We start from the raw sequence: 12,513 nt of genomic DNA, 5'->3' as shown, positions 1-12,513 counted from the left end.
TGTCTCAGGATGTATTTTATTCATCAGTTTATTTTATTCATTAGATTTCATATATATGAGTGAGATCATGTGATACTTGTCTTTCTCTGACTGGCTTATTTTGTTTAGAATAATACTCTCCAATTCCACACATGCTGTTGTAAATAGTGAGAGTGTTTGTTTCTTGTTTTTCTTTTAATTTTTTATTTTGTTTTTAGGTCCCTCTGTGCTGTCTCAAAAGGTGAGAGATCCTTGTCTTTTACTGCTGCACAGTATTCCATGGTATAAATGTACCATTCATATACTGATGTGCACTTGGGCTATAGGCAGCAAAATCTCAGACATCTCTCATAGCCATATGTTTGTTGATACATTTCCTAGGGCAAGGGAGACAAAGAAAAATATAAACAAATAGAATTACATAAAAATAAAAAGCTTTTGCACAACAAAAGAAACCATCAACAAAATGAAAAGGGAACCCACTGCATGGGAGAACATATTTGCCAATGATATATCTGATAAGGGGTTAATATCCAAAATATATAGGGAACTCATACAATGTAACAAAAAAGGAAGACAATCCAATTAAAAATGGGCAAAGGACCTAAACAGACACTTTTCTAAAGTGGACATTACAGAAAGCCAAGAAGCATATGAAAAAAATTCCCAAAGTCACTAATCATCAGAGAGATGCAAATTAAAATGACATTGAGGTGTTACCTCAAATCTGTCAGAATGGCTACCATTAACAAATAAACAAATGACAAATGTTGGTGAGGATGTGGAATACACTGCTGGTGGGAATGCAGACTGGTGCAGCCACCATGGAAAACATTTTGGAGTTTCCTCAGAAAATTAAATATAGAATTACCATTTGATCCAGTGATCCCACTTCAAAGAATATGAAAGTTTGGAGGGAGGTGGGTAGGAGAGGGAAATGGGAGGGAAAATGGACATATGTAATACTTTCAATAATAAAGATTTACATATGTCCTAAGAAACTTGAAACACCAGTTAGAAAAAAAATATGATCCCAATGCTCATAGCAGCACAATTTACAATAGATCTGGAAATTGCCTCTCATTACTTTAGATATTAAAATGTCTTCATTTTGCATAGTAAGAAACTATAATGTGTTAAATGTTATTTTATTGTATATTTTTGAGCACCCAGGTGTTAGAATTTCAATTTTAAATTAATAAATTTAGACAATTGTGTGCCAGATAAACAGTCTGTCCCACATAGTTTAAACACACACAAAAGGCACTTTGTAAAAAAAAAAAAAAAAAAAAAAAAAGTCAGTTTGCCCTTACTTACCATGTTGAAAATCTATTGCTTAATTTTGTGGTTTAAGATGTCAAGTATTGCCGAAACCGGTTTGGCTCAATGGATAGAGTGTCGGCTTGCGGACTGAAAGGTCCCAGGTTCGATTCCGGTCAAGGGCATGTACATTGGTTGGGGGCATATCCCCAGTAGGGGGTGTACAAGAGGCAGCTGATCAATGTCTCTCTCTCATCGATGTTTCTAACTCTATCTCTCTCTCTTCCTCTCTGTAAAAAGTCAATAAAATATATATTTTAAAAAAAGATATCAAGTATTACAGAAGTCCAGTAATTAACAGCTTATTGTATGTGTGTATTATTGTAGCTGAAAATAAAGAGCTACTTTTCCACATTACAGCAGGGAAAAGTGCTTTTGAAGTGTGCATTTAAAGCATAACAAAACGTGTTCCTTATTAACACGTTTAAGGAACAGAGAGGTTGTAACCCACCACACCATTCTTTTGACATTGTTTCTGTAAATAGTGATTCTGACTAATATGTAACTTGTGGATAAACAGCATGTTTGTGTAATAATTCTAGAAACTAACTTCAAAAGATGCAGATTCTGAACTCCACACATTCCAACTCCAAGAGAACTTCAACTGTAAAATGAGGATGACGGAAAACCAGGAAGATGAAAACCAAGATGACACACACCAGTCCATCAGTTCACTGGTTTCAAGGTGAAATAGTTTTGACAAATTTTAGTAAAACTGACAATGTAAATGCTCTATGACTCAATTTAACTCAAATTTCTTTTAAATTTTCTAGATCTCTACCAAAATTAAAGGCAAAATAATTGTCATAGCTTCAGTTTTTGTATTAAAACAAAAACTCTAAACTTTCGTCAGCAATGATAATGAATGAATTGAGCTACACATTAAAATCAAATGAATTTGAGATACATATTATAATAGAAAAATGGAATTTACTAGAAAAAGAGTGATGACACAAAATAGCATGTTTTGATCAATATTCATATAAGTGTTACATATAAATTTAGACAGAGATGTAGATGAAGGACTGCAAACCAGCTATTAAAGAATATATTGGGCTCCACCCCATTTGGCTCAGTGGGTAGTGTTGGCTTTCTTACCCAAAGGTCCCAGGTTCTTTTCTGGTTAAAGGCACACACTGGGTTGTAGGCTCCTCCCACCCAGCCCCTGGTTGGGGCTCATGCGGGATGTAGCCAATCAATGTGTTTCTCTCAGTTTCTCGCACATTGATATTCCTTTCTGTCTTTCCCTCTCTCTTCCACTCTCTAAAAATCAATAGAAAAATATCCTAGGGTGAGGATAAAAATAAAAATAATACCAACGGCATATTTCACTGACCTAGAAAGAACTCTCCAAAAGTTCATTTGGAACAATAAAAGACCCCGAATAGCCACAGCAATCCTGAGAAAGAAGAGTAAAGTAGGAGGTATCTCAATACCAGACTTCAAACTGTATTACAAAGCCACTGTTCTCAAAACAGCCTGGTACTGGCACAAAAACAGACATATAGATCAATGGAATCGAATCGAGAACCCAGATATCAACCCAAATCACTATGCTCAATTAATATTTGACAAAGGAGGCACGAATATACAATGGAGTCAAGACAGTCTCTTCAATAATGGTGTTGGGAAAATTGGACAGATACATGCAAAAGAATGAAACTAGATCACCAACTTACACCATACACAAAAATAAACTCAAAATGGATACAGGACTTAAACATCAGACGGGAAACCATAAAAATACTAGAAGCATCAACAGGCAACAAAATCTCAGACATATGCCAAAAGAACTTCTTCACTGATACTGCCCCTAGGGCAATGGAAGCTAAAGAGAAAATAAACAAATGGGACTACATCAAAATAAAAAGCGTTTTTACAGCAAAAGAAAACATCAACAAAACAACAAGAAAGCCCACTGTGTGGGAAAACATATTTGCAAATGTTACCACTGATAAAGGTTTAATCTCCAACATCTACAAACAGCTTATACAACTAAATAAAAGGAAGATGAATGATCCAATTAAAAAATGGGCAATGGACCTAAATAGAATATTTTCAAAAGAAGACAGAAGGAAGGCCAAAAGGCACATGAAAACATGCTCAAAGTCACTAATTATCCGAGAGATGCAAATCAAAACAACAATGCGGTACCATCTCACACCTGTCAGAATGGCCAACATCAACAAATCAACAAACGACAGGTGTTGGCGAGGTTGTGGAGAAAAAGGAACCCTCGTGCACTGCTGGTGGGAATGCAGACTGGTGCAACCACTGTGGAGAACAGTGTGGAGTTTCCTCAAAAAAACTGAAAATGGAACTCCCATTTGACCCAGTAATCCCACTCCTAGGAATATATCCCAAGAAACTAGAAACACCAATCAGAAAGGATATATGCACCCCTATGTTCATAGCAGCACAATCTACAATAGCTAGAATTTGGAAACAGCCTAGGTGCCCTTCAGCAGATGATTGGATAAAAAAACTGTGGTACATCTACACAATGGAATACTATGCTGCCATAAAAAAGAAGGAATTCTCATCATTTGCAACAACCTGGATAGAACTAGAGAACATCATGCTGAGTGAAATAAGCCAGTCAATGAAAGAGAAATACCACATGGCCTCACTCATTTATGGATATTAAAAAACATTATAAACTGACAAACCAAAAGATAGATATAAAGACAGTAAAGCAACAAGCAGACTGTAAAATTACAGCAGGGAGATCTGGGGGAGATAAGAGATCAACCGAAGGACTTGTATACATGCATATAAGTACAACCAATGGACACAAAACTCTGGGGAGGGAGGGTATGTATGGGAGGGGGGCGGGCAATGTTAAAATATGTTCACAGATAATAATTTAATAAAAAAATTAAAATAAAATTAAAAAATAAAAATAATATGTTGAATATTGAAATAATAAGTGACCATGATAATATTTTTATAATACTTATTATTCTCATTATAAAAATATTTGATAGACAGCTTTACATTCATTTTGCATATAAAAAAATTGTCCATTCTTTTCCATAAATTACTGCATACTTAATTCTGGTTTGTTCTGAATTCTCGGAACAGGAACAAATATAACTCCCTGCCCTTTGACAAAAAAAAACAACAACCAAAAAACCAAAAAACAAACAAACAAAAAAAACACTTAGAACAAGCAAAAATAACCTAGCTGTTAGCTCCAGAATGTGCTTGTTCCTGGAAGACTGTGAACCAACTGGAATGCATGCTTTGTCAAGACTTAGAGCTTTTCTATCAACAGTCTTCCTTGTTTCCAGGAATCCAAAGTGAGCAGCCATAACAACCCAATACCATCTAGTTGCCCACCTTGCTGTGCCACTGCAAAATCACTCAGCCTATTCGTATTCTCCTCTCTAATTTCTTTCTTACTGATTTTTCCTAAATCAACAAATTTTCCCTTTTAATCGTTCAACAGATTCGTTTGGTGTTTTTGTTGGAGGAGCCTATTGACAAACCAGAGTCTATGTTCTGTATCTTGTTTCCAGAAACAAGACATACATTCTTAGTATTATTATAATTTCCTTTTGAGTTATTTTACAAAATATTTTATCAGCTGTTGAAGAAACATTTTTTAATAAATTAAAATTGAGATTGAATTTGAGATAAGAAATTACTTTGTCATCTTTGTGCAACTCAAAGCTAATTAGTGGTAGTGATGACATTGCTGCTATTTTATCTCTCTCATGGCTATATTTTTATAGAACATCTGACCTAAAATTTAATCGATAGTATTAGAAGATGATGGTGTTGGTGGAGAATAGAAGAAGAATGCTGAAAAGAGTTGCTCTTATTTTTAGCCCTAGCTGGTTTGGCTCAGTAGATAGAATGGTGGCCTGTGGACAAAAGGGTCTCAGGTTGAATTCTGGACAGGGGCACATATTTGGTTGCATGCTCCTTCCTGGCTCGGACCCTGGTCAGGGCTACTGCAGGATGCAACTGATTGGTGTGTTTCCCTTACATCGATGTTATTTTTTGTCCCTCCCTCTTCCACTCTCCCTAAAAATCAATGGAAAAATATCTTTGGGTAAGGATTAAGAAACAAACAAAAAGAGTTGTGCTAATTTTTTTAAGATAACATTTTCTAGGCCTTCTACTGGAAAAATACTCTTTAAAACATTCAAATCTAATCAACTTGGACTTATCCAAATGTATTTATTGTATTTACTGTATATCTACATTGTACCTGATTTTTATTCATTTTTATTCTCTTCAGTTTATAATACCTTATTTCAAATGTGTAAAATCCCATATTTGAGATAAGGTATGGACAAAATTTCTAGATGAAAAAGCTAAATATTTTTTTAAATGTTATCATTTGATAGTGACTATATGGAGAAATCTAATAAAAATGAATATTGGATATCCTTTGAAAGGATATGCCGAGACCGGTTTGGCTCAAGCCGAGACCGGTTTGGCTCAATGGATAGAGCGTCGGCTTGGGGACTGAAGGGACCCGGGTTCGATTCCGGTCAGGGGCATGTACCTTGGTTGCGGGCATATCCCCAGTAGGGGGTGTGCAGGAGGCAGCTGATCGATGACTCTCTCTCATCGATGTTTCTAGCTTTCTATCTCTCTCCCTTCCTCTTTGTACAAAATCAATAAAATATATTTAAAAAAAAAAAAAAAAGAAAGGATATGAGATGTTGTGAAGGTGCACACAACCCAAAGAATATCTTTGCCTGTCTTCTCTATTACTGATTAACAAATAAATGTTTTCCCCATTTCCAGGAAGTTCACCTCTATTATACTGCCTTTGATGCTTCCCTATGAATCTAATAATTTCACTATGGACTAAATACCTATTTTCCTGAATTATCAGAAAAGTTTCACAGTATCATTCCTTATCTCAATTCTCATTTCAAAAATCTTCTGCATGTCTTCATCAGCAACCAAATCCTTTACACTCCCATTCACCCTGCACCCTTTTCCTTACCATCTACAACTCCAAGCCCAGAAAGTTTATTTAAATAAAAATTCATCTAAATTCTAGCCTTTCTCTCAACCAATCAAGTAAATCCTATTTATTCACTTACATTTTATCTGTCTTAAGATGAAAAAGGGTCATCAGCATTTCCTTGCTTCCAAATATCAGTCCAAATTGTTCCATCCTTTTTAAAATTTTAATAGTTCCCATTACTCCAAAAAGAATATTATGTTGAGATCCTTGCTTTCTCACTAAACTATGTTCTATCACTTGTCATTTTCATTATATGGATATATTACATTACATAAATGTAAGAAAGTGGCTCGCCAAATATTAAAACCTTTGGCACATTAACTTAAAGCATAAAATCAAGAAGTATGTCCCACTTTTTTTGTCTAAGGACTGCTTTTTTTTTTTTTTAGGTTAATCATGAGAAATTTCATCTTATTTAACAATGAGAAGACATAAGTTTCATGCTTAACAAAACATGCTTTGAAAAACCCATTGTATTAAGGGTAATAGTGGAAATTGAGTTATATCTAGGATTGGACAAGCATTAGGTTGAGAAGTTCATGACCACAGAACACTGTCTATGTAACCAGCATGTGAAATAACACTTGTAGAGTACTATGCATTGATATTTTTTTTTTGTAGCAGGAATAAATTGAATTGATTTAAAAGGGTAGATTAATACATGGGTTTTTGATGAAAATTTCCTCTGCATTTTAGTGAATAAAATATTATTATTCTTTGGCCAAACTCTGGATAAAAGGAAGTATTTTAACAAATGGAAATGTAGAAAACATTGTTTCAAGCAGGGGTAATTATAGGAGAAAATGCAGGAGTAAAAAAGATGTTTATTTTCACAAAGTTTATAAATAGTAAGTGGATTCTATGAATGGAAAAGAATTTGGGTCATATTTTAAAACACTATGGGAAGTTTTCTTAATTGGATGGGGGATTTTTATCAGAGATCTGTTTTAGAGATATCAATCTGTAAGTGGAACTCTAAAGGATGAAATAGATCATAAAGAGAAAAAGAAGGAAACTGGTGTCTTCAAGCCAATTATGAAGCCTTTGTAACAAAGTGAGAGGCACGGAAAAGCTAATTTAGGAGGTGACAGTAGGAGGGCATGCAAGAAACCAAATAATTTAACAACTAATTGGAAAATAAGGAGTTGGAAGAGAGTAAGAGAATGTATGGTTTCATTTTTAACTGGTAAATGAATAATCATTTAGCAAAGGTTTTCATGTTTATGTCATAGTTGTGACATGTATTTTGGTTTTCAGATGCCAGTGTACTCATCTAGGTAAAAATATTCAAAATATTCACATAGTTTGAGCACTGCCTGATTTAAATGTGGACTACGAAAATCAACACTTACCTGACAATACCTTTACAAAGCAAGAGCCTGACAGACCAGGTCACAGACAAAATTACTTCATTCACACAAGTACATTACCTCCTAAAATATACCCATATTTTTTCTCAGTTATCAATAGATAACTTTGCTTTTTCTTTTTTCTTTTTTCTTTTTTTTTGTCTTGTTTTTCCCCTATCCCACAGTGTACACTTGGACAACTAAAAAGATTGACTGATTTTGAGCACTAGGAATTTCCCCTGGTTATTGCTTTAAACATAGCCTTGAGTTAGCTTGTACCCTCTCTAGGCAACAACTCTACTTAACTTTATCCTGAGGTTTCAGCAGAACCATCAAATTCAACCAGAATCCCTAGTTCATCTCTTTCCCTTTCCTTCTCACCTTGGACCAACACTGATCAACCTTTACAAATAGAGAGTGCAGTAGAGATAAAATGTAGTTATATCTAAAATATTAATATAATTACAAATTCTCTCATAGAAAAAAATTGCTGAGACTCAGTCATAGATGATTAGCATGTATTGAATTGTTTCCTGCCAAGAAAATATGTAGAAGTCCTAATCCACAGAATCTGACATTATTTGAAAACTAGAGGCCCAGTGCATGAATTCATGCACCAGTGAGGTCCCTCAGCCTGGCCTGCAGGATCAGACCAAAATGAGCTCTCCAACATTCCCTGAGGGGTCCCAGATTGAGAGAGGGTGCAGGCCAGGCCGAGGAAACCCACTGGTGCAATGATAGGAGTTGGGGAAAGACACAGGAGGTAGGCCAGTCAGGGAGGGACTCTGGGAGGGCTCCAGGGCCTGTTTAGCCCATTTCACTCAGCCCCAATCAATCTGCCTCCTGGTGGTCAGTGCATGTCATAGGGAACAGCTGAGTGGCCTTAGCATATCATTAGCATACTACACTTTGATTGGTTGAACGAACAACTGGTTGACCAGACACTTAGCATCTTAGGCTTTTATTATATAGGATAGGATCTTTGCAGAAGTAATAAAGTTAAGATGAGGTCATAATAAATTAGGGTGGTCCTACTCCAATTATTGTTGTATTTATAACAAAATAAAAATCTGTACACAGATACTCAGGTGAGAAAGACATGTGAACATGGAGGTAGACACTGGATGATCCATCTACAAGGTAAAGGATGACAAAGTTCCCTGACAACAACCAGAAGCTGGATTTGGCCAGGAAGGATTCCTCCCTTAGAAACTTAAAGAAACCATCTATAGGGGGGAAAAAAGGATGAACAAAATAGATCCAGAAACACAGAAACATAGAATAGACTGGCATCTCAGAGGGAAGGTGGGGATGAGTATTTATATAGTGCTGTATTCTAGGCACATTTCTGTGTGCTTGGAATATATAGAGAAGCAAATCAGACAAAGAAGTTCTTGCCAATAGGCAATAAAGAATACACAAAATAAACGTATTATGTAGAAAACGTATTATATAGAAAACTTCAGAAGGTTACATATAGAACAGAATAACTTGGATTTTAAAATCAGAGTGGCATTGGATTTTAAATAGGGATGATAAGAGTTTTCAATGAGAAAAGAACAGTTGCAGAAAGCCTCTATTAGGCACATGGTAAGATCTAATTGAAGAAAAAGAAGCTGCACTTATTTTTTTTAAAGATCCTAAATGTTGAAGCAAGGTGTGAGACCATTTGGAAAATGTGTTAGGCTGTCAAATGTGAGGCTATAAAAGCATGCTTATTTTGTGAAGACATTGAATCTTTCCTTAGGAGTACCATTTAGACAACAGATTTAAAACATCAGATATGGTTTAATTAGAAATATAGAAAACACATTACTTCACAAGTGATCACATTCCCTTTGAGGTATTTGGATTTAATTTAACATATCACAATTAGATAATCAATAGTCTCTGCCACAGAAGTATTATTGAGCAGAAGATGCAGGCATTCCCTCTGCAAGACATTTTCTCACTGCTCTGCTTGTTTTCAACCATTATCCCCTCAAACATCTGGCATCCTAACAAAGAATAAAGATAAAGAGGGATTTTAGTGCGGAAAAGGGTTTAGTAATGAACATAAAACAATGCACTAAAATATATTGAAAATCACATTTTAAATAAAAAATATGTAGAAATCCTTTGCCACATCAATCATTTAAAAATCACTTGAGAATTCTTAATTACTAAGACAGCTGGGTGTTTAGGGACAAATGTAGGATTGAGTCAAGCTATCTGTATTACCAAGTGTATGGATTTTGCTGTACATCTTGTAGTTTATACTATAACCACATAGCATATCCAAAGAAATATCAAATACCTCATAACAAATCAATACATTATAAGAGTATGACTAATTTATCTAACAACATTACAATATAGTTCAAGTGGTTTACCTTTCTTTTCTTAAATATTGCTCACGTTTGTTTATTATATCAAGTAAATCCTTATTTAAATTTATTAACTGTTGAATTAAGGGATTAAATAATCAAAGCAAGTCTTGGACAGCAAATTATTATTTATCAGGCCACTAAACTTACTATTGAAGCATATGCATCCTAACTTTTTCTTTAATTTTTATTTGGGTATAACTGCCATACAATATACTATTAGTTTCTGGTGTATAACATAGTAATTCAACATTTATATACTTGCTACATGATCACTAGAAGCCATCTGTCAATGTAAAAAGCTATTTTGATATTATTGACTCTATTACCTGTGTGGCACATTACATCCCAGAGACTCTATTTTTGATAAAGAATATGTGATATTATGTAAATACATATGTTGGGATATTACTCAGCAATAAAAAAGCATGTGTATTTTTATGAAATGTGAAGTCCACTTTTGGTCTTTGAGAAACATGTGACCATTTAATTCCACAGGTTTGAATAAGTAAAAGGCATTTGATTGTATCTTTTTATGTATGTTGTTTCTTTCTTCTTTCTCTCTATTATGAAATATTGCCATAATCACTGATATTAGCATATTGCATTTTGGAAGAACCCATAGGGTCTTCTGATTCCCTTTCTATTAATGAAATTTGATCCGGGCATTAGGAATGTTTTGGAAAAAAATAATCTTATAAAATGACTGCCTTCACAACTTGTTATGAAATTCAATAATACCTAGAAATATTTTATACTTTTCAATGGAAAATATTGCTTTTTCTCTTTGTGCCACACATTATATACTAAATGATTTTAAATTTTCTAAATTTATTCTTTCCTCTTGCATTCAACTCACTTTGACTCTTTGATCATCTTTCACTTCTCTAATTAATGCATATTCTATGTTAAATAAAAGTAGCCTCTCCTTTTTTCCTTGTTTTAAACCCGAAGTCAGTGTTCTCTCTCTTGTTCTCTTTCCCTCTCTCTCACGCTTGCTCACATCTTGAATTACTAAATTAAGGTACTTTATATATTTACACAATTTAATCCTGTATATCTTATTAAATAAAAAGACACATCAAATTAACTGATGAGAAAGTAGGTTAAATAATGACAATCTCTATATTGAGGAAGTAAAATATAACATAATGAAGATAAGGAAAAAACTTAGGTGACCAATATAATTTTGGAATTCAACCTGTTAAAAATAATTCATTTTAGTAAAGTGAGAGATGCATAGAGAATAGACACCATACTTAGAAAATAATATATACAAATAAAATGTGTTGTATAGAAATAAAAAGTCCAATTAGCTGATAAAAGTATATTTCACAAGCAAGCACCTTTCTATATCAGGCTTTACTTCCCCTCAAATGATTTTTTTTTTTTTTTACAAGAAGACCATAATATATTGAAATGTGTCTTGTCAGGTAGATCCCCATTTTATTAACCTGCCCTATATAATAATGGTCTTAATAAGTTATGCTGACTTTTGTTCAGATCTTCATTTAAGTCTTTGCCAGAAAATGTATAGTGGAATATACTGGTATTACAATATGAGAAATTCATACATTTTATGAAACATTTCCCCAGGTAATTCATGATATGAAATTTGTTCTAATGAGTTTCTTTTTCATTTTTATCGTGCTCTTATGAGAGGAAATAAAAGTAGTGATACCATTTTAAAAGACTATGAAAGCAGTGGTGCAATCAGATTACTAAATTAGATTTTGAGATCAGACAGAAATATATTGAAAGTGGCCTTTATCACTTATTAGCTATATTACATTGAGATTCAGTTTCTTTATCTGTAAAATGTATAATCATAATACATCTTATTCACAAGGATGTCTTCAATATTTAATGAAGTGATGAAAGTTTTTATGTCAGTAAATGGTTCACAGGGCTAAACATTTTTTAAGGAATGCTATGTTTTCATTTCTATTATTAATGCTAAGGATTATTTAAACATTATCTTTATTTATTAGAGATAAATTTGCCTTATTAGAATATATAATTGTTAATTGGAAGATAATATTTTTTTCATTATTGTGAGAGACCCTTACTGTTATTTTTTAAATGTCATCTGGAAGTGAGGATAAAGGTTATGAAAACTTTCCCCTGCCTATGTCTCTATGGTGTTACCTTCCACCAAGAAGGAAGATGTGAGACTCTTTTTACACAATAAACAGGGGCTTTCATTTCTCCCTGATAGTCAGAGATGAGATAGAGGACACTGTGAAAAAGGGAATTATAAGGAAAATGACTTCTTAGTTAGACAGAGTCACATTTGTCACTAGTCCCTTGTTTAAGCCACTTCACATGGTCAATGTTTAGCCCCAAATTGAAGTTTCAATCTTTCTCTGTTCACAATCTTTCTCTGCTCTCCTCCTCTCTCTCCAGGCTTTGTGTGAGAACCTTGCATCTCATATTCCAGACACAGAGTATTTTTGCCATGAATAGTGTTCCTTTGTATTCATGCCAGAGCCTCATGTATTTACGA

This window comes from Pipistrellus hanaki (genome assembly GCF_964339955.1).
Source record: "Pipistrellus hanaki genome assembly, chromosome: 3".
Taxonomy (NCBI): Eukaryota; Metazoa; Chordata; class Mammalia; order Chiroptera; family Vespertilionidae; genus Pipistrellus; species Pipistrellus hanaki.
This window is presented reverse-complemented; position numbering follows the sequence as displayed.